Source organism: Monodelphis domestica, chromosome 1 (genome assembly GCF_027887165.1).
Source record: "Monodelphis domestica isolate mMonDom1 chromosome 1, mMonDom1.pri, whole genome shotgun sequence".
In the NCBI taxonomy this organism is placed as follows: domain Eukaryota; kingdom Metazoa; phylum Chordata; class Mammalia; order Didelphimorphia; family Didelphidae; genus Monodelphis; species Monodelphis domestica.
This window is the reverse complement of record NC_077227.1, coordinates 555,442,704-555,467,071: the sequence shown is the minus strand read 5'-3', so window position 1 is coordinate 555,467,071 and position 24,368 is coordinate 555,442,704. Positions and strand designations below refer to the sequence as shown.

General features: G+C 35.3%; 1 protein-coding gene across 8 annotated transcripts in view; it reads right to left on the bottom strand.

The window, feature by feature from the left end:
- The window catches only part of FBXO25 (F-box protein 25), a 227,982-nt gene that overhangs the window by 168,852 nt on the left and 34,762 nt on the right, over positions 1-24,368 (bottom strand). For 2 of the 8 annotated variants that reach the window (XM_056813390.1, XM_056813392.1), the window contains exon 1: positions 4,869-4,929. The exons of the other annotated variants lie outside the window; for them this stretch is intronic. The gene's annotated coding sequence lies outside the window, so the exon portion shown is untranslated. Of the gene's footprint in view, positions 1-4,868; positions 4,930-24,368 lie in introns of those variants that run through there. 8 annotated transcript variants of the gene reach the window in all.

Sequence of the window (24,368 nt, the reverse complement as noted above, 5' to 3'; positions counted from 1 at the left end):
TGTAATCTCACGGGGATTCTGAGGTGGGCCGAGATCGAGGAAGGATTTAAGCTGGTAGCAAAGGTTTTTGGGGGCTCTCTTTTGGACTTCCATTTTGGAGCAGAGGCGTCTCTTCCATGATGTGAGGTTATTTTGTCTAGGCCTCTGGCCTAGGCACATGTTTCTTACTTGTATATTCTTTAATCCTTAAATCCTTAATAAACCTCTAAAAAATATAATACTCCTTGCAGAGAGAAACAAATTTCTACCTGCCTCAGTCTCCCCATATTCCCTAAATTTTAACTGTTGCAGCATCCTATTAGAGAAATAGTAAGGCAGGCAGTGTCACTAGATCACAAAATATGTAGGCGAGTGTAAATGTAAAATGATTGCAAAAGGAATTGGGGGGAGCCAGATTATAAAAAGTTGTGAATGTCAAATAGAGGCTTTTATATTTTGACATGGAGGTGATAGAGATGTAATTTACTGAGTGGGGATGTGGGTAAGCATTTAACATCATGAAACTTTGCTTTAGGAAGATTACCCTGACAGTTTAGTGGAAGAGAGCCTGGATTATGGGAAACTTGTAGTTGCAGACCAGGGAGTAAGCTATTTCAGTAGTCAGAGTGAGGATAGAAGGGACTGTATTAGAGTGGTAGTAGGGTCAGAGCAGAGAATAGGGTGTATGGGAGAGATGTTGTAAAGCTGAAATTGATAGATTATGGAAACAGATTGGATATGGTGGGATGGGGGACAGATGCTAAGCCTACTCTCTCACACGTACCCCATTCTCCTCTCTACAGTAGAGAATTCATATTCTGTTCTACTATGGCCTTTGGACCCATTCCCCACATTCTAGTTGTGGATAGAGCCCCACCCTCACCACATGAGTATAATTTCTCATATTAGTTATATGATCAGGGAGTAACTGACTTCAATACTTCCTGTAATACAATGTACTCATGGACTTTTCAATTTTGCTCTAAAGTTCATCAGATCTTTGCAGTGCTATACTCCATGTGAGGAAATCCAGGGCTGAGAGGAAGAGAAGAATGCCAGAGATAATTTGGGTCAAGATCAGTGTTCAGAGAAACAGAAGTAATTTTTATTGGCATATAATACATACCACCTAGATAGAGAGAAAATATACATAACAAATTAATGCTATATAGTCTCATCTGAGCCCTCATTGCTATTAGGCAATACTTCTACATGGGCAGCTATATGGTGCAGTGGATAAAGTGAGAGGTCTGTAATCAGGAAGATGTACAAGTTCAAATCTAGGCCCAGATACTTACTAGCTATGTGAACTGAACAAGTCAGTTAACCCTATTTGCCTATGTTGTGATCCTGGGTGTCTGGATGGTAGTATCCAAATCAATAACAGGGAAGTTAAAAAGAGGGGAAGATTTTTGGGAAAGGACAATGAATTCAGTTTTTAATAGGTTGAGTTTAAGATGTCCATAGGATACAGAGTTCAAGATTGTCAGGAAAGTGGAGACAGGCATCTAAGAGGTCAACAGAGAAGTTAAGGCAGGATAAGTAATTTGAGATATATCAGTACAGAGATGATAATTGAATACATGAGAAATGATATAATATAACCAAGTGAAACAGTATAGAGGGAGAAGGGAACAAGGCTCATAACAAAGAAAGACCTATTGGACACCTGAGACTAGCGGGCTTGACCTGGATGAAGATCCAACAAAGAAAACTGAGAAGACAGGTAGGAGGAGAACCAGAAGATAACAGTATCATGAAAACATAGATAAAAAAATACCAAGGAAAAGGGAGTGATCAAATTGTCAAGAAGAAAGAGGAATGAGAAAGGGCCATTAGATTTGGGAATTACAAGATCAATAATGCCTTTGGAGAAAGCAGTTTCAATCAAATGATAAGGTCAGAAGTTTGAATGTAGACAGTTTAGTCACAAAAGGAAGGAGAAAAATGAAATGATAACATTCCCTCAGGAATACCTCATTCTATTTCAAATAAAATTCTTATTTTACCTTAATCCCATAACTAAAGATCCAGCTCCTTGAAGAAAAAAAAGATAAAGATTTGATATTGCTACCAACTGCCTAAATATTAGGAACAAAACTGGAATATTCACAATTCAATCGAACAAATATTTATAAAGTGCCTATAGTGTGCAAAGTACTATGGTGTAATTATTAAAAATCTTTTATTTTTTTTTTTAGAATTAAGACACTCTATGAGAATTTTTTTATCTGGCACTTGAATTAAAATATCTTTGTCTCACAATATCTATTGGGAAAATTGGATAAATTCTGGTATGTTGGATATAGAAATCAGAGCTGGGTAAATTTCCAGCTGCCCTTTCATGTATTATTTTATATGATTACTTGTAATGAGGCTCACTATATTTCATCATAAATGATGTCAAGTAAAATATGAAAATATATTCTTATATAAGTAGGAGAAAAACTACAATTGCTATTGTGCTAAGTAAGTGATTAGCTTTATTATAGGTAGGAAAATCTGTCCATTTCAGAAGCAAGGGTAGCAAAGAAATAGCTAACTCCTCAACCATTTGTTGGCAGTTTTCTTCTCACTTCCTTTTGTCAGATCAATTAGAATCATAACACAATTTAACACCTACATTATCATGGTCCCATGTAATTCTTAATATCTAAAATTATGTACATTAAAAATAGTAACTGGCATTTATGTAATACTTGACGGTTTACAAAGCACGTTCCTCAAAATAATCTTATGAATCTGAATAGTACAAATGTTACTTTCATTTTACAGATGAGAAAATTCAGTCTGAAAGTGACTTTTAGCTACATTAAGCTGACACTGAAATGCCTTTTACAGTAAATTATGGTAAATATGATTCAAACAAATTTAACTTTAATCCTTAAAAAAAGTTTTCTGAACTCTTTATGTCTTGCCATTTCTTTCTCAGTTAGGTGGAAGGTAAGCAACTAAACACTCCAAAAATCATTAAGCTAGTTACTAAATTGTTCTTCAAGATAATAAAAACTATAAATATAAGGTATGATCTATAAATAGTGTATAAGTTCAACAGCACAACAAACAACATTAACAACTGATTATAATGGCAAGGGTGTTTTTATAGGTAGTTAATGGATCTCCAAAAGAAGGATGTATTTTTGATTGTTTATTATTTCTCACTATATTTTTCAAAGGTCATGGTCTTCATAGTCTTCTAATGAGGAAGAATGGAACATAGGATCATAGATCTAGAACTGGAAAGAATATTAGAAGCCCTGCATTTCAACTCTCCCATTTTACAAATGAGGGAACTGAGCTCCAAGAAGTTAAGTGATTTGTTCAATGTCATGCTATTCCATGAATATTCCCTATTTTCTCATTAGATATTCAAGTTTTCTTCTATCAATTAATACAAATAATTTAGAATTATCCATTTCCAGATTGTTTACATCAACACTGAAGTTTCAGTAAGGAAAGAAATAGAGAATGAACAGATTTTTTTAGTATTGAATTTAGGGCAGAATATTAAGAATAAAGAAAGCAAAGGGAATAATCAATGATACCTTTTGAAAATGGAGAGAATCCAAAGGAATATGAATGTAAATATGTCAGGATTTGGGTTTTTTTGTGCTTGTTGCAGAATTGCTCAAAAAAGGAAGGAAAGAGATGGTGTCTTGTTCAGGAAGAAAGTTTGCTATTGATTGGATTAAGGTACTTTCTGTCTTAACAAATGAGAGAAGCATGGTATAATGTATAAATGATCCTAGGTTCCAGATCAGATACTTTTCTAGGGTCTTATCTAGTCTCAGCATCTTGAGATGATTCTATGATTGGATTTTTAACAGGATGGAGAAAGAGGCAGCATTTGATGGAGAAAGGTGTTTAGAATTACAGCTAACAGTAGGAAGAAGACAATGATCAGAGGTATGGAAAACAGGGAGTGAAATTATAAGATTTTATTTAACAAGAAGTGAATTGGGTGAATACATGGAAAAGCGACTCCAGTTAAGAAAAGAAGCATTTATTAAGCACCTACCAAGAACTAGGAACTGAGATATGGAGAAAGACAAAACCCTGCCCTCAAGGAGTTTACATTCTAATCAGGAGGCATTATGCAAACAACCACATTCAAACAAATATATAAAATAAACTGGAAATTATCTCAGAGGTGAGATTACAAGCATTACCAGCATGGTGAAAATGTATTACAAAAGGTGGGATTTTTAGTAGAAATTTGAAGGAGTCTAGGGAAATGTGGAAACAAAGAAGACAGCAGAAAAGTAAAGGTGTAAGGTGTAAGCTAAGGAAGACCAGACAAGACAAGGGTTTGGAGAGGAAGGATAGAACAAGGAGAGAAGGTCTGGAGAGGTGTGAGCACAGAAAGGAGGAGGAGGAGGCCAAGGAGCACAAATGACAGAAAAAAAATGATTTTTTTTTAAACGCCAAAGAGAAGAAACAAAAAGGAGGGTAAAACAAAGAACGGTGGGAGGATGGGAAATGCATGGCAGAAGAGATGTTCAGGGAAGTAGTGGGGAGACAGAGGAGCCAATCAGACTAGGAAGGGAGGCGAGAGAATAGTGAGGGGTCGCAAATGAGGATAAGGAAAGATGTAAGGAGACAGCAAAGGAAAGGCAGGGGATCTAGGGGAAGTGGAGGCCAAGAGAAAGTGAGGAAGGGCAAAAGGATCAAAAGGGAGGACAGCGATCACTGTCGAAGCGGCGGGGAACACAAAAGGAGGAGACGAGGAGATGGGGAGCTTGGATATGGGGTGGTGGGGGGGTGGAAAGGACCACAGAGGTGGGGGCAGAGGATGGAGGGGGTGTGGGAAAGGGGAAAGCGGACCTCAAAGAAGTCAAGAGCGGCCTGAGCGCAGACAGGAGCCTGTCTAGGGGTGTCCTCCTTCTTACCTGGTTCCTGCCCCGATACCGTGGAAGTGCCTAGCTCGGCAGCCCTGGACAGCAGCGCTTGGTTATTGCCGGAAGTCACCAAACGTTCTTCTCAGAACGTCGAAGGGGGAAGGTCCCACCCCCTTTCCTCGAGCTGATTGGCTGGTGCCGTCTCCGCGTGTCTATGTTGCTACCCTGGGCAGTAGATTCAGGGATGCCCTACGACTTCACTGTTTGCGCGTGCTCCCTAGGACCCTTCATGCCTCTGCTCCCACACACCCGCCCCGCCTTTATTTAGAGTTCTATAAGACCAGGAGTGGTGAATACCTCCTCTGACAAGACTGATTCGGGAGTGGGCGGAGCCACGAAGAATATGGGAGGAGCCATCGAGTTCAAGGTGCATCATGTTAGCCTTAGGCTACCAGGGCTGGAAAAGACATAGGTAATTATCTAGGTCTGAGGTTCTGAAGTATTTTTGTGTTTTGGATTCTTTTGGCAGTCCAGCGAAGTTTATGGAGCCTTTTTCAAATAATGTTTTTAATTATATGAGAAAAAATATGTAGGATAACAAGGAATTCAAATATTTTATTCCAATAACACATAAGTTTTCCAAAGTTACATGATTCATATCGACTCCCTCTCTAAGTTGACAAGCAATTACACTGGATTCTATATGTATTATCACTTAATATATGTTTCCATATTATTCTTTTTTGTAAGAGAATAATCTTATAAAACTAAAACCCCAATCATATACCCAAATAAACAAGTGATGTCATATGTTTTCAACTGCATTTCTATTCCAACAGTTCTTTCTCTAGATGTGGATAGCATTCTTTTTTCATAAATCCCTCCGAATTGTCCTATTACCAGGATATTTTAAAGAAATGTCATAGTCCCCAGGATAAGGCCCCTATTAAGCTAACCCCTTCATTTTTATAGAGGAAGAAATTGAAACTCAGAAGGGAAAGCACTTGCCCAGAATCACAACAATAAAGTATATCAGCATATGAATCTGAAACTAGGTCCTCTGATCCTACATCCAGCCCTCTTTCAGTCATTGTCAGACACTGTACTAAGTGCTGGGGATACAAAGAGACAAAAGACAGTTCATTCCCTCAAGGAACTCAGGATCAAATGGGGACCAAGCAAACAAATATGTACAAACAAGCTATAAATAGGTTTGGTAGTGTCTGACTCTGTGACTCAGTTTGGGATGTTCTTAGCAAAGATACTGGAGAGGTTTGTCATTTTCTTCTCCAGCTCATTTTACAGATGAATAACTGAGGCAGAGTTAAAGTGACTTTCACAGACTTACACAGCTAAGTGTCTGAAGCCAGATTTGAACTTGTGAAGATGAGTTCCTAATTCATAGCCCAGTGCTTTATGCACTGCACCATTTAGCTGCCCTATAGAATAAATAGGACATAATTAAAAGAAGGAAGGCACTAATAATAAGGATTAGGAAAAAACTTCCTCTAAAGATGAGAATGTTCCAGACATGAGGGATAGCCAAAGAAAATTATCTGAGGCAAGAGATAAGGGTCTTGTTCAAGGAACAGCCAGGAGGCCTGTGTCACTGGATGAAAGAGTACATAGCAGGAAGTAAGGTATTAGAAGAATAGAAAGGTAGATGGGGCCTAGTTTGTGACAAGTTTTGAATGTCAAACAGATTTTATACTTGATCCTAGAGGAGATAGGGAGCCACTGCAGTTTATTGAGGAGAGGAATACCCTGGTTGTCCTGATGGTCAGACTTGGGTTTCAGGAAAGTCACTTTGGTGGTTGAATGGAGGATGGATTGGAGTGAGGATAGACCTGAGGCAGGCACACCCACCAGCATATTATTGCAATATACCAGGTTTGAGGTGATGAGGTCCTGCACCAGGGTGATCGTGTCCATGTAGAGAAAGGAACATATTTCAGAGAAGTTGCAAAGGTTTAAATCTAGCAAGGCACATTCAGGTCTTTTATGCTCACAATTACCAAATATTCTTTATAAAAATAAAAGAAGACAAATAATTGGAGAGATTTTAAATGTTAATGGATGTGCAGTGCCAATATAGTAAATATTTTATTTCCCAAGCTAATTATAGATTTAGTTCTATACTAAGCAAACTATGAACATTACTATATATAGACAAAATAATTACCAAACTTATCTGTAGAGGATCTAGCAATGCTATATTATACTATACAGGAGGTATCATCAAAAGTATTTTTTTTAAATTACTGATTATTTAAAAATAAATTCTAACTAAAATATAAATACTTACAAAGTGCTGATTTAAAAAAATAAAAACATTGATAAACAGAACAGATTAGGTTAAAGAGACCTAAAAGCATATGAACATAGCAATATCAAATGTTTATAAAATTCCCTAGATAACAAAAACTACTAAGAAAACTAAAAAATATTCTGGTAAAAATTAGTCCCAGATAAATATCTCACATTGTAAACTCAATGTATTTATGATCCAAAAGGTCAAATCAGTAAAATAAATTTGGAGGAAAGATAAAAAGATACCTTTCACAACAGAAGCTAAGTTCTTAACTAAAGAGGAGGCAGAAGTGATTATAGAATAAAAATTTTTTGATTATATAAAATTTTTTCATAATCAAATCAATACATTCAGAATTAGAAAGAAGGTTAATAGGGAAAAGCTTTGGAGAAAATTTCTCTGATAAGGTTTTGATATCCAAGATTTATAGAGAATTGATTCAAATACATAAAATAAAAGTAATTTCCTAATAGTTAAATAGTCAAAAGACATGAATAGGCAATTTTTTTAAAGAGTTAAAGGTAAATTACTAATAAACATATGAAAGAAAAACTCCAAGTCAATAATAAAAAGGAAATACAAACTAAAACAACTCTGAAATTCTACCAGTAGCAGAGAGGTAGACAATTTTGACAGATTACGGCACTCTGAAAATAATCAGTGACCAGTAGTATGACACAACACATAGAGTACTGATTTGGAAGTCAGGAAGACTTGATTTCAAATCCAACCTCAAATCCTTTTAAGCTGCATGAATCTGGAAAAGTTTCTTATCCTTTATCAATTTCAGTTTCCTCATCTATAAAATGAGATTAGATTAAGTGGCCTGTAAAGTCACTCCAATGTAGAAAACTGATGGTAAAATGTATCAATTCCCTCTCAACAGAAAGATAATCAATTGACTAGAGGTACAGAATTAGATAAACATTTTCAGACATGGCCAATATCTTGAATTATTTCTTTGGACTTTAGTGGGTAGTGATAGAGAAAGAAAGGAGGAAGTAAGCAAGGAAGAAACAAACAAATAGCACTAAGGAACATCCATGAAATATTTAAAAACCAACAAAGGAAAAAATATTCAGAAACAGACATAAACAAGGGGAGATGAAATAATTAAATTAAGTGTCCTGTAATTTGTATATTAATTCATATGTTCAAGACTTAATTTCCTTATCTGTAGAATGAGGGAATTGAGATTAAACATCTTCTGAGATGCTTCTAGCACTGTCTATAGTTTTTTGATATTTTATGGATTTCACTGAGATTTGATGGGATAAAAGATGTTTAGACCATGGCTCTGGATGTCTGTTTATACTTTATTCATTAAGAATTAAGGTAAGTAGGGGGAAGCTGGGTAGCTCATTGGAATGAGAGCCAGGCCTAGAGATGGGAGGTCCTGGGTTCAAACCTGACCTCAAACACTTCCCACTTGTATGACCCTGAGCAAGTCACTTAACCCCCATTGCCTAGCCCTTACCACTCTTCTGCCTTGGAGCCAATACATAGTATTGCCTTCAAGACAGAAGTAAAGGTTTAGAAAAAAAAAGAATTAGGGTAAGTAAAGTGGGAGGAGGACTTAGAAGGTATGTTTTTGTAGGGAAATTCAGGAATGGAAGGTGGAAAATATGACAGAAAATCTGAGTGATGGTCATTGGAGAGAGTAGTGATTTAGTGGAAAGCAGGATTTGGAGTCAGAAGTTCTGAGTTCAAATTTAAGCTCTGTTCATTACTAGTTGGGTAGATTTGCCCAAGTCAGATCACTTCTCTAGACCTCAGTTCTTCAGCTATGAAATAAAGTTGTTCGACTAGATGACTATGTTAAAGTCCCTTTTAGTACTAATTTTGTGGTTCTTACTTTAGTGATAATTTTATCTTTTAAAAACTGAATGAACCATCAAAGGAAAATTCTAGTCTAAATCTAATTCCCATTTATAAAGAAGAAATGGGAGCTAAAATGAAAATGACAGGAACCTTGGGTGGAAAGTGACCATTCTCTCTTACAACTTATGACAGAGATGGAAGGAAACCAGGGTATAGACCGAAATGCAAACTAGATTTTTGGAAAGCAGATTTTAAAGGGTTATTGGAAAAAGTATAGTACCATGGAGGTTATAGGGCAAGTGAGTCCAGGAAAGATGGGAAATGTTCAAGAATAAAACTCTGAAAACCATGGGAAAACCTATAAGGAGGAAACATGTAAATGACCAATATTGATGCACAGGGAAGACACCTGCTAACTTAGATTTAAAAAGGAAAGACATATAAAATGAAATGTACAAGGCAAGGTACCAAAGAATTAATCTAAGAGGATGGAATTATCCTATAAAAATTGTTTCCAAGGTGCTAAAAAGCCCAGAATGAGCAAATAGTGGTGAGAGAAGTTAAGGAAAAGATTTTTCAGAAAAGATATATTTGGTGGGGAGGAATGAGAATTAAAGAAGTAATAATATAGCTATTCTGAGTGGAATGAAGACAACTGACAACAGAAAGAAGATATGGTCATTCATTTCTTACATTGTTTCTCTTTTTTCTTTCTGTCAAGGAGAATGACTTTTGCCCTAGAAATGATAGAACAAATATAACTAAGATAGAGTACATACTCAAGATAAGTAAGGATAGAGTAAGAGGACACTAAATTGCCTTTGAGGAATCCAAACACTTAGCCAAGTTGAATAAAAGAATTGGTGGATATGACTGCTAAGCCACTTTGAGTAATATTTGAGTGTAAAAAAAAGAGTGTAAAATTGGAGAGACACCATAGTATTGGAGAAAGGCTAATTTGTTTTTCTAATTTTCAAAAACAGGAAGAGAATGAAGACTTCAAGTTATAAAACAGTAAACTTGACTTCAACTCCTGCGAAAATTCTAGAATGGATCATTAGAGAAATAAATGACAAACATCTAGAAAAGGAAGTAGTGATTACAAAAAACAAGGATATCTGCATCAAGAACAAGTCATTATCTCATGCCCTTTTTTGACAGGATTACTAAATCTAGAGATGAAGTTAATGTGTGAATATGGTTTACCTATATTTTAGGAAAGGTTTTGATAAATTGAATCATGCTATTCTTATGAAGAAGATCAAGAATTAGACTATTAATATAATTAGATGGATTTATGAATGGGTGGGTGACTAGTCTCAAAGTGTAGCTGTTAATAGTTCAAAGTCAGTGTGATAGAATGTTTTTAGTAGAATATCCCAAAAATGTATGTTTGGCCCTTTCCTGTTTAACATTTTTTATTTCTGGATAAAGACAGAAATTACATGCTCATCAATATTTCAGATGACACAAAGCTTAGAGAAATAACTAAGAGAATGGAAGATAGAGTGAGGATCTAAAGGATTATTTACAGGCTAAAACACCAGGATAAATTTAATATGATAAAATACAATAGGGATAAAAATAAATCTTACACAGGTACAAAATTTAACTTCACCATCATAAGAAGCGAGGGGCATGTTAGACAGAAACTGTTCTGAAAAAAAAAATTAGAGATTTTAATGGACTGTGAACCTAATATGAGTCAACAGGGCAAAATTGTGGTAAAAAAGACAATATAATTTTGGACTGAATTAATACAGGTGTATTTCCAGGAAAAGAGAAGTGAGAGTGCTACTTTTTCTCTAGTTTAGATTATCCAGATTATTATGATCAATTATTGGTTAAGCAGTACCTTAGTAAAATGGGGAGTATCCAGAGAAAGGCAACTGAAATGATAAAAGTCCTTGAATATCAGGTGAACTTCAGGTGAAGTATCTGAACAAGGGGGTAATGATAGCTATCTTCCAACATTTGAAGGGCTTTCATATGGGAGAGGAGTATTAGATGTATCCCAGGGTTCAGAATCAGAAATGAGTAAGAGGTTCAAAGAACCAAATTTACTTTTGATGTCAAAAACATTTTCTATGGATTAGAGCTATTTAAATGCGTACTGCTTTGTTAGGCGGTGGTTTCCCTTTTTTTGGCAAATTTCAAGTAAGGGCTAGATAGCTATATGTCAAATATTTAATAGTGATCATCATTCCTTTGATGTATAGGTTGACTAGATAGCTACTGAGGTCCATGCTAATTCTTAGTCTGTGGTTCTTTAATAGTGTGTGTGCACACACACAAAAACACTTTTCACCCAGAATTAACCAAATGAGATGAAGATGGAGAATAAGTATTTGGATTTCTGGACTTTAATGGTTTAAGATTTAAAAACCACAATCTCTTAATGAGGATCTTAATACAATTAACAAAGAATGGTAAAAAAAAAATATTTGTCTGGGATTTTACTAATCTAAACAAAAGTATTTTAAAGTTAAAAGAGGGAGTAATAAATCTGCCTAAGTTCATCCATCTAACTATTATAGATATCACTGAGAGTAGGTACAATAGTAGGAAAATCAGATGATAGACACAGAAGTTCACAAGAGATAAAATCCAAGAAAGGCAGCAGCAACAAAATTAATAGCCATAGATTAACTAAAGATTCTCATGAAAGAAATCCTCTTTGGTAGGATGAACAAACAGGATGGGTAAAAGGAATGTGTGTAGTAGTTGTGGTGGTGGTGGTGATGGTGTAAGTGTGTGTGTGTAGCATAGTGAGGAGTATTTGGATAAAGATCGGTGGATTAGAAACAAAAGTGATCTTGTTGCCAGAATATATTGTAGAGAACCTAGTCAGAAAGAAGAAATAGATGAGAATTTTGGGAAAGCCTGGTATGGAGGCATGATAGAGTAGTGATGATATGAGAAATTTTTGTTATTTTGATAACTACTAGAGTGCTCTCTCTCTCTCTCTCTTTCTTTCTCTGTCTCTTTCTCTATCTTGATCTCCATCTCTTTCTCTCTCTCTCTCTCTCCTTCCTTCCCTTTCCTTCTTGCTCTCCCTCCCCTCTCTCTTTTCTCCCCCTATCTTCCTCTCTCCCTTGCACCTCAAAGCAGAGCAGCTGATAATTCCTTATTTTGTCCTAAGTGTGTATCATCCCTTAAAAAGATAGGGTCAGGAGAGGGACTTCACTACTGGATATTATTCTTACTAGCAAGGAGGACTTGTTTGCTTATTAGTGGATGGAGGGAAGCATAATGGAGAAGTGAACACTTTCCGTTAAAATTGGTGAAAGAGGAGAAGAAAGCTGGATAAAGCATATCATAAAACCAAGATCTTAGGAAAACATATTTCAAAGGGTTTAGAGGAAGAATAGCTAAATGTTATAATAGATAGTTCACTGAGTCTGGAAAAAGAAGACAAGTTCAAATCTAGTTTCAGAGAAACATTAGTTGTGCGACTTCTATTTGCCTCAGCATTTTCAACTTTAAAATGAAGATAACAGCACCTATCTTGTAAATGTTGTTGTGATAATCAAATGAAATAATACTTGTAAATGTGGCACAGTGCCTGTCACATAGTAGGTACTATATTAATGTTTATTCTTGTCCTTTCCCACGAACTAAAATTGTAGAGATGTCAATCCAGGTGGCAAGAGGGTGATGTGTATGCCTGAATGAGAAATTCTCTAGAGTGAGATTTTGAAAACACAAAATAAAAAAAATTATGAGGAACAATAGAGAAGGTTATCAAAAGAATCATATGGATACATAGACAATTCATCAACTTAGATTTTAAAGCTATATTGACAATGAAAGAATTAGCAGGAAAAAGAAGATGAAAACAAAAATGTGGCAGTCCTTTAAGAATATTTGGGAGACTACAAAGGCTCATAATAAACTAAGGTTGATGAGCAAAACTAAAGATAATATACAAAAAATTTTTTTATAAAACTCTATTGAGTAAAAGAGGCAGGTAGATGACAAAGTGGATAGAATGCTGGGCCTGAATTAAGGAAATCTTATCCTGAGTGCAAATCTACCTTCAGACACTTGTTAGCTGTGTGATATTGGGCAAGCTGCTTAACTGTTTCACTCAGTTTCCTCATCTAATAATATAAGCTGGAGAAGGAAATGGCAAACTGCTCCAGTATCGCTGCCATGAAAACCCCAAATAGGGTTATGTATAAATAAAATATAAACAAAATTCATGACTGAAATGAATGAGCAACAGCATTGGGTAAAAGAGGAGAATTAAGGAAAGTCTAGGATCACTAACTCATGGTAGATGGATCAATGATTAGAGTTGGAGAAGAAAAGTTATAACTACTCAATTCTTACTTTTCATAGAACATTTAGGCATATTTGAATTCATGTTTCCAGGCCCATGTCTACTACATTTTAGGATCCTGAAGAAACTGGCAGGTAGAATTCCTGTCTCATTGTCAATGATCTTTGAAACATCACTGAGAAATACTTCAGGCTTGGAGAAGGGCAAATATTTTGATTTTCACAAAAGAGATTGATATAAAATGTATAGTTAGCCTTTAAACTTGACTTTGATATCAAAGGTCTTTTAACTTTTTATGAGAGTAATGGTAGTAAACATCTAAAAACAAATAGAAGAGAATGTAAAAATCATAGTATTAAAATGACTTCTTGAGGAGCAGGTCATCTCACATTCCCTGCATTCTCTTATTGACAGGGTTTTACATCAGAGCCTTCTCCAGTATAAGCATGGATTGTGACTGATGAGGATGAACTTACTTTATCATCACTCATGGTAAACCATACCAAACTCTTCTTAACTGTAATGTATTATGATACTAATCATTTACAAGATTGTTTTACTTTAAGAAGAAAAATATAAAATTTATTTTTATAATATAAATTCAGCTTTGTTGGGAATTATCTCCCCCATCTCCACAATGAAGAGAACTAATACTTATTTTTTTGTATTCCTTTTTTATTGCAAAAATCTCCCAACTTTTAGAATATGCCACTGTCTAACTTTTGGAACATTTATAATAACAGATGAGATATTAGGATGTATAGCTAAAACCCATGCTAGAAATGAACCAACTAACAGAATGTATTTCAGAATATGGATGTCTAATTATAATTACCTTCACTGTCTACTTTCAAACTTTACCTCTTTTTAATCTATATAACTCAAAAGGCTACTCAGGAGAAGGCCAGTTATGGTTCTGTGAATATAAATGGTGGACTGAATAAAATACCTTTCCTAAAAATAAGTACTTGGGATCTATACTTGAAGAAATTATTATCCAGATTGCAACATGCATTTGGATAGACAACTTCTAAAACTTGTCCATCTAAACAGTGAATAAGGACCATAGCTGAACAAAATGAAGAGAATTGGATACATTATTTTCAGGAAATTGCAAAGAACTTTAAAAAATACAAAGTTTACCAGGAAAACAGTTTTAAAGATAAAATATTCTACTGCAGTAGGGAAGAAACATAGAATTCAGCAGTTTCTGAAAATGAAAAAAAAAAACCACACACACACAAGGCCATGGAAAGATATATGGTAAGGATGAGTAGGTTGCAACATTTAACCAATGAAGAACTCTAAAGAGAGCAGAAACACAAGATGTCATCACAGAATTGTACAATTGGTGAAGAAGATGCAGTGTGCCAAAGGCTAGGACTGAGAGGTAGACAGTAAAAATGTTCCATTAGCACCTAGAAAATGCCAAGAGAAAGCAAGGAAGGATTCCAGGTATCTCTCCTGAAGCAAACTAATAGAACATAGATAAGAGGTTCATAGGATAATTAGGCATGCATTGTAAACAGGCTGATCTGTGTGGTTGAAGGACCACAAATCTATGAGATCATAGATCCATTGTTTGACTACGTATGTCTATGTTGTCTCCTGATTATGATGAACTGCTTGAGGACAGGGATTGTTTTGCTTTTGGCTTTGTATCCCCAGTATATGGCATGGTGCTTGTTACATATGATTTATAATTTGATAGGAAAAAATTCAAGAATTCAAAATAATACAGAACCCATTAGCTTTTATAATTTGTACTAATAAAAGCCAGGAAATATAACAGAGAGACATTTAATTCAAAACAACTACAAAATTATATAAAATATCTGAGAGGGGCTAATGATTAGGCTGAGTCAATATAATATAGGGATCTTCATGTACAGATTAGTAGCCCCATTTGTATTTCAGTTTGACATTGCCATTATAGAAAATATTCTTGTTTTAGGATTAGGTTGGGCTAGATTTTGGTTTGTGAGGTCCCTTTTAATCATGGTGTTCTGAGATTCACTGATAAAAGGGAGTTTATCTGAGTAAATTGCAATAAAGATCTCAAGAGATCAACTGACAAAAAAACCAAGATAGTTAAAAAATGAAAATGCTCAAAGAACTGTTGCTAATGCTAGAAAAAGGAAGTCAGTGAGCTGGTCGTCTTTATCACTTTCTTTCGTTGCACATGATGTGGTATTCCTAAACAGAAGTAACTTGAGTATCTAACAGACAGGGAAACAAAGCAGAGTTTTTATCAAAAGTGCTGAAAAAATAGCTGTGAGACAATATCCATTCTTTCAGAGGCAGAAGCTGGAGGCATGCTACTCATACTATTAGGAGAGTGACCGTTGTTCCTCTTGTTGGTTCCCCTTGGGTACAGAAAGACTTTACAGGAGAAGTAAGTCTTAGTAAACTAGTTCAAGGGCAAACCAACATTTAGTGTTAGTATACTTAACTTTGTTGTGTTATGGACACTTTTGGCAGATAAATGAAACCAATGAACCATTTCTCAATAACATTTTTAAATGTACAAAATAAAATACACAGTATTACAGAGGAAAGAAATACTATAATGTACATCTGAACATATGCATAAATATACATATGATATATATGTATTAGATATCTATATGTCTGGATATTTTATACATATATCTGAGTTCATGGACTAGTTTTAGAACATCTGGTTTAGAGGAAAATATATTTTTTCTGCCAAGAAACACTCAAAATGTGCGTAAACACAATTGGAAAACACTTTTAAAAAATATTTCCCCCCCCCAAAAAATTTTTTTTTCCAGATTACATGTCAATACAATTTTCAATAAATTTTTTCTGATATTTTGTGATCTGTGTTCTCTCCTATTCCTCCCCTTTCCTCAAGATGGCAGATAATGTGATATAGGTTGTATGTGTGTTATTATACAATGCATATTCTATACAAGAATAAAGATTACATGATTGGAAGAATATTCATTGCTCATGGTTGAGCTGCATGAATAAATAAAGATTCTGAGGTTATCCAAATAAATTTAGGATGATAGTGTTATAGCAATCAAACTACCTAGGTGTTACTTTATAGAATTATATAATAATAATCAAATTCATCTAGAGGAACTAAAGGTTAAGAATTTCAAAAGAAATAATAGAAGAAAGCAGGAGTAAAGGAAGACTACTTTCCAGATCTCTAATTGTATTATAATGCCCCAGTCAATAAAACCACTTGTTAATGCTTAAATAATAGAAAAGTAGATCAGTGAAACAGATTAAGCAAAATCAGGAAGATGAATGGCATAAGCAGGAGTAGGTCTAAGGACACATTAAAATTGCAGGATGTATCTAGAAATCAAATTAGTTTGGCAATATTTTAATGATTTTTATTTATCTGGTAACAAAGTTTAGTGTATATTCAAAATGGTTAGCAATGAGTCAGATTAGAATTTTATATTGTATAAGGTAGTCCTTGATTTACTTTACAAGAGCTTGGCAAGCATACTTACTCCTAAAAGGAAACTGTGGGGAACCACATGGCATAGTGTTGTAATCTCCTTTCCTTAGACAACATGATACAGGAATGCACTCAAGATAAAAGTAAGAGAAAACGTTATGTTCAACACTCATGCTTATTACCTGCAGGAAGGTGGGAAAGTCCTTTCTTTTTTCTCGACTTCATCTATAAAATGAATGGGTCAAACTAAGTTTCCTTTTAGCTCTAAATACTGTATTTTTGTTTTCATCCATGGAATGCTATCCTTCACTTCTATTCTTTAGAATCCCTACTTTACTTCAAGGATTAACTCAAATAGCACCTTCTACATAGAGATTTTGCTCATTCTCCCTGATGTTTGTGCCTTCCTCTCACTACCCTTTAATTATATACATACATATATTCTTATATGTAACCCCAGCACTTAGCACAGTACCTAGAACATAATAAATGTTTACCAAATGCTTGATGATTGGCTTTGTTACTTGAGTTTCTAACCCATGTCTGGATTACTTGACTATGGTTACTATCCTCTTCAAGGGACAGATGTGTCAGGCTTTGGCCTGGTTGATTGTTTAACCTTAACTCTTAGTTCAATAGGACGTGACTTTGTGGATACTCTTTTTGGGTTTTGTTTAATATAGCAGGATTATATGCTAGCAATATGTAGTTAGGTTGGAAGTTTAGTGCTATCAAGCACCTCTTTTTTGGATAGGCATTACAATAGGACAATGTACTGGGGAGGAAGAGAGACAATTGGAGATCATTTGAAAAACTGCACAGTATTTATTTGCTGCCTGAAACAAAAACTCATCTTTTCAACAATTGGATTCCTCAGGTGACACTGTATTGCTGTGAATCATGGAACACTGAGATATCCCTAGAATCAAATTGTCAAGTGATCTGGAGGACAATGGGAAGATATATGTGGGTATAAATAGAATATTGTATATTAACAGTGAAAGATTATGCAAAAGAAGTAGTAGGAAAGTCATCAAGATAATATAGATTAGTAAAGGAGGTGGGCAGATCATGCAGTGCAAGAGGTAATAAATGTTTAGTGGCACCCCCATTAGCTGTTCATATAGTTCAATATAGATCCCATATGGGGAGTCCAAACAGAACTGGGCTCCTTCCTCTCAGCTGCTCAGAGTAGTATGGTCTCAATTGACAAAGAACCCACTGAGAATATGTTGATAGAGATTGCTATCACCTACTGAGTGACTCAAAGGTGTCTTCTTCAGGGGATGGATTTTTATACTTGGGAGAGATAAGGAAATAAATGGAAAAGTACTAACACAACACTTGTTATTAATTTCCCCCCTTACAGTCTAATTCCCACAAGGTGGTTGAGAAAATCAAAGTCTGTGACCAGAAGGCATGGATCCTTTATCACTATTTCAAGATGAAATCCTCCTTAGATGGGTTTGTCCAAAGTACAATTAAAAAGGAGTCTGGATTTCAGGCTATGCACTACATGCTTTCACTGTATCTGGTGGAAAAGCCAGGAGCTGAGGAAAGCTGATTACTGAGAAATAAATCTGAGTAGAAAAGTCATTCTTTAGACTTGCAATATGTGACTATCACATAGAAGCTAAAGAGTCAGTCTAAGATTTGGGTCTATCAAGGTAATTCAGTAATATAACTGCTGTCTATCCCAGTGGCATAGTGAATTTTGAATATGAGTGGTCTGACCAAATGTGTGCATGATAAAGAAGCATATGTAGGCACTAAGGGGGAGTAATATGCTTTACTTACTGTGAGTTCTGAAGTGACTTCAGGAGGCTGGGCATGTTCCAAATGGTTGGTTGGTCTTAATATTAATAGGAATGAAAGAGCTAGCTAGCACAGTACCTTGAACTCTTTATTGTTAGAGGTCCAAACCAGTAAGTGTTTGAGATAGAACTTATTGAAAGGAAGTATTAAAATTGTCCAAACCAATAAATATTAACCAGATATCTGCTTTAAGCAAAAACACTATATCAGGCCCTAGGGCTGATTTCTGCCAGAGTTATTTATTATTTAGTTGGGTAGAAAGAACAATATTACAGCTTATAGTTATGTTAGGACCTTGAGATTTGTAAAGTGCTTTATATTCATTATCTCAATAACCCTGTAAATTATTTACTACGGATATTATTATCTCCTTTTATGGATGAAAAAACCGAGTCTCAGAGAGGTTTAGTGACTTGCCTATGGTCATATAACTAGTGTGAGAGGCAAGATTTGAATGTGAGTCCCTCCATACTTTAAGTCCAATGCTCTTTTCATTATACGATACTACCTCTTTCATGTGGAAGTGACAAACACACATGAGACTTGGGTGGTAATTACATCTTTGACACTAGCTGCTTGTCAGTTTACCTCTCAGACTTGTTTCCTATCTCTAAAATGGGCATAAATATACTTGCAGTAATTACTTCATATTGCGGTAGGTGATGAAAGCATTGTGAAAACTTTCAAGGCACTATGTGAATGTGATAACAATACAATATTTAAGTAACTTCTCATGTAACAATAGAAGTGTATCATTTTACTTCCCTTATCCTTATCCTTCAAGGGATTCATGACCTTTCTCCCCCACAAGGGAAAAGAAGGGGAAGGGAATAAAAATTAAGGAAAATCTACAATGTACTAGTCACTGGGAGGGGCCACAGTCAGGTGTGTCTACAACAGTGCTGATTGCTGTCTGTCTTAACTTTCTTGTCTTGTATAACATATGCTCACATAAACCTTACATAAAGCATCTGTCTAATGTACATGAACCTTCTTCTTGATCTATTAACATTGTGTGGATACCAGCAGAGCACCCAGGCTATCTCTTTGTTATCTACTTATTTCCAACTCTGCTGTATTTTTCAACTATGTGAGAACTAGCCTTAATGAAACAAAGTTGTGTCAATATAACTACTTTCCCCACCACTACCCCCTTCTTCCACGTATAAAAAAAAAAAAAAAAACATCCTCTGAAGAAGAATCTTTGAGTTACTCATTGAGTGGTAGTAGTTCCCTGTCCCAAAACACTCCCATTTAGTTTGTTTTTTTTCATCACTGGGGCCTCTAGTGTCCTCAGCATTTGGGAATTGGGAGCCTAGGGTGACCCACTTGTTTTTGCTATCCCAGTGTAGAACCTGTACTGAATTATATTCACTGCTTTTGTGGCTGCCATGAAATATCTGTTTATGTTTCTGACAAATTTTGCTTTACTCTATTGACTAGTAAGACTCTCATATATTCACTGAGTGTATTTCTTAATTTAAACCCAAGTACTGATTAGCTTTTCTAAGAAACTAATTTCATCTTCCATTCAGATTTCTTTGCCTGACATTCAAGGTCCTATATGATTCATCACCATCCTGCTTTTTCATTCTGCTTCTCTCATATCACTTTGCTCCACACACTATGTAATGACTAATCTGGGTTACTCTTTGCCCTCTGAAAATACAGTGCCTTCCTGCTTCTGTATCTTTGCTTTATCTGGCTGCTCATTTCTTACCCCACCTTTAAAACATCAAATATCACTCCCTTCATGAAGTTTTCCATGACCTCCAGTGCCATTAATAACTTATGTTCACATACGTGGTGGTTAGTTAATAATAACCGAGGAAACAATCTTGAGCAAAAGTTATTTATTAGCTAGGCAATTAGAATTAATAGGTCAGTGGACTCCCCAGTCAATCCAAAGACCCTGAATAAAGAAGAGAATTAGATTTTTATACAATGAATTAATCAAATAGGACCAATTAATTATAATAAAAATAATTAACTGTGATACAAACTAAGGACACTAAATTAGGTAATCTGATTTCTAACTAGAAGAAAGATTAGGACTTTCCAAGTTGGGAGGGGAGAAAGAATGAGCTTGTGTTGTGTTGAGAGTGGGACAAGTAGGTTTTGGGGTCCTCTATTCATGAAATGGAAAAACAGTGATTAATTACATCAACCTGTATTTATGAAACAATAGATGGCTTATGGAATATAGTTTCCCGTGGATGAAAAACAGAAAGCAACAAGTCAGAGAATACATGTGGCAGCAGAAGATGGAATCAACTTTCATAAGACTAAATCTGTTTGGATCTCTTGATTCCCACATAAAACCAATTCAGTTTTCTAATTTGTCTCCATTGTATCTCATCTTATTCTCATTGCTCAAGTATTTATCATGTAATCATATTCTAACTCTTAAGAGCATATTTCCAAATGTTATAAATCTCTCCCCTTTTACCCCTTTTATTACACAAATCAAGTCTTGTCACCTGAAGACAAAAATCCAGATGAAAAGAGATTTTTGATACAGGAAGGTATTGGGACTGTTTTCATCAGGATTTTGGGAAATCTGGTAATACCCACTCTCTTTGTCAGGTGGGAGAGGTGGCCCTAATCTCATTTTCCAACCAGGCTTCTCACTTGGACAGGTTTAAAAATAGACTCAATTTTTCTCCAGTACAGTTCCTGATCAGGGGGCCTATGCTGCCCTGCAGTATGGAGCATATGGGAGGTAAGTCATTTGAAGTAAGGGGTACAGAACAAAACTTTGCTAAGAGATCTCTAAGATCTTTAGCAAAGGGAAAACTCAATTGATGAGAAGGGAGATGACAAGACTGATGGAGCTGAAAAGTTCAGAAATTAGAGCCTGCACCAGGGAGGACCCCACTCAGAAACCTATCCAGAAGCCTAACATTGATGAAGGGAAAGGGAAACAAGAATAAATGAGGAGATATGATCAAGACTATAAAATTCCAAAGATGAGAAAAGTAGACATACCAAGATAAAAGAAACCCATTAAAAATACCAAGAGCATAATTAACTATCTGTGTTTATGTCTTCTTCTCCAGCTAGGCTACAAGGTCCATTGGGGCAGAAACTTTATTTTATCTGTTCTTTGTATCTGCCAAGTTTCTAGGCAGTGCTCTGTATGGAGCAGATCTTTAATATATGCTCACTAAAAAGAGGAATGATTTGATTTAGCCCTGAATATCTAATACTTGACTAACTTTCATTTTTTTTCTCTACTGTATTGAGTTTCTGGCTAGCATTTCTGACTCTGGGATTAAAAAGGGTTTTTTTCATTTTGTAAGTGAAAAAGTACAGACTATTGAAAAAGAATTATAATAACAATAACATTACATCCTTTTTTAAGTGATATGAACTTTCATGATAAAGAATTTGCTCTTTCTTCTTCACAGAATCACAGGACCTCATAGTTGGAAGAGAACCAGAGGCCAGCTAGTACAACCCATATGTGAAATAGAAGACTCCACACTCTGCTGCATGTTTGGGAACACTCATGGGTGGCGGGTTTAAATGTAATTGGAATATTTTCTAACAAAACAAATAAAAATACAACAAAACATATATAATATTAATATATGATTTTCTAAGTCAGTATGCCCCCCACAATGTTTCTTATGCATGGTTTAGTGGTTCCTGTTTCTGTTTGACCCTATTGATCTACACCAGGCCCAAGGATTTATACAGCCTTTGCTTAAAGACCTATAGTAAAGACGAACACAGTACCTGCTGAGGTGGCTAATTGCATATTTAGAATTCCTTCTTCTCTATTTCCTCTGTATTTCATATTTACATTTGTTGTTATTCTTTTGTTTTAGTCATATCTAACCCTTTGTGACTCCATTCGGAATTTTCTTAGCAAAGATATTGGAGTAGATTATCATTTCCCTTTCTAGTTCATTTTACAGATGAGGAAACTGAAACAAATGGGGTTAAGTGATTTGCCCAGGATCACACAGATAGTAAGTTTCTGAAGCCAAATTTGAACTCAGGTCTTCCTGTCTTCAGGCCTGGCACTTTATCCACTGTGCTACCTATAGCTGGCCTCACATTACATGGAAACTTTCAAACATGTAGCAAAATGATTATAGCAACTTTACTTTCAAGTTCATGGTTGCTTTGCAATTGTCTTTAACCTGCAATGGATGCTGAATTTACTTCCTATCCCTCTCCTTTCTTCTCCCTTTTCAGGGGCATCTGGGACCAGAAAGTAAAGGAGAATACTATGTAGGTGGTGTGGTAATGGTGCTCTTTGGAACGGAATGTTATTAGGAGGTTTAAGATTAGAGATGAATCCATTGGAGGAGAAAATGATTCATTTAAGATCCATTTGATTGTTGTTTGGTGCCTTGGTCATTCAAATCAAGTAACAACCAACAAGGACTTTTAAGAGCAAAGTATATGACAGATACTGTGATAGGGAAAACAAAGGTAAATGTGAAAAAATCTCTTTTTTTTTCTATGTTTACATTTTAATGAAGAGGCAGCATGTACACAGACCCAAAAATTGTCCCTGATTTTCGTTTTAACCATTCAAGGGATTTTCTGCGTGGAATCATCTGTGTTTATATAATGGCAAAAGCATTTTATTCCTTTCACACTGATTAAAAGCTTGTTTGTACCTACTTTATACTTTTGATTGATTCAGTGGTGCTCTAAGGGTCCTGTGAGATTACTTAAATGGAATAGAGATAGACATGTCTAACCTTATATATACAAAATAAATATAAGGTGGTTTTGGGAAAGAGTTCAGAAGCAGCTGAGAAAGATTAGGAAAGGCTTTATATACAAGGTGGAGATAGACCTGAGTTTTGAAGGAAACCATGAATTCCAAGAGGGAGCTGTAAGGAGGGAGTGCATTTCAGTCATGGGATTCAGCCAGAGCCAAGGGATATAGATGAAGGATGGAGTATTGTATGTGGAACAGTTGAGTAGGTCAGTATAACTGAATTGTAGAGCATGTGGGGGAGAGAGTATTGTTAAAAAGACTTAGAGAGTAGGGAGAATTCCACTTATCCATTATTTAATTCTCTAATTCTAATTTCTATACAATTTAGCAAAGTGACAACCTAAGAATTTTTTAAACCTTTACCTTCCATTTTAGAATTGATACTGCATATTGGTTCCAAGGTAGAAGTGTGGTAAAGGGCTAGGCAATGGGGGTTATGTGACTTGCCCAAGGTCACACAGCTATAAAGTGATTGAGGCCAGATTTGAACAGAGGACCTTCTGTCTCTAGATCTAACTCTCAATCCACTGAGTCACACACCTGCTCCTGACAACTATAGAATTTCTAAAAATGGAAGACAACTGAACAGTGAGTAAATAAGCAGCATTGCTTATTTAAAATGTCATGCCAATAGGAGTTTATTATTTTTTTAAAATTGAATTACAAAATTCATAACCAATAGGAAAGCATTAGTTAGAATGTTTATTGAATTTTAATAACTCATTATGGTAATACTTTTCATCATTTTAGAAAATCAATTATGATTATTATAAAAAATAAAGAATGCAATCTGGCTCATGAGCTGAATACCAATGAGAAATATGGAATTTCTGTTGATTCTTCAAGTTGATTTTGGATTTTCTTTTCAACATTGAGTATATTAGAAACAGAATATTTTTGTATATGAAAAGATAGACAAAGGTCCCTGAAATTCTCTAGGAGAGGGAGGAATGGAGTTAGATCTTAAAAAAACTAGTGAGAACATTTACTAAGAGGAAATATATACAGTTCAACTGAAAAAAAAATCTAACATTATTTTAATCTTTTGATGCATCCATCTATCTACCCATTCCTTTTTTGTAGACATTCAAAAATTATTAGGTATTTACTTTATATACTTCTTTCCACATGGC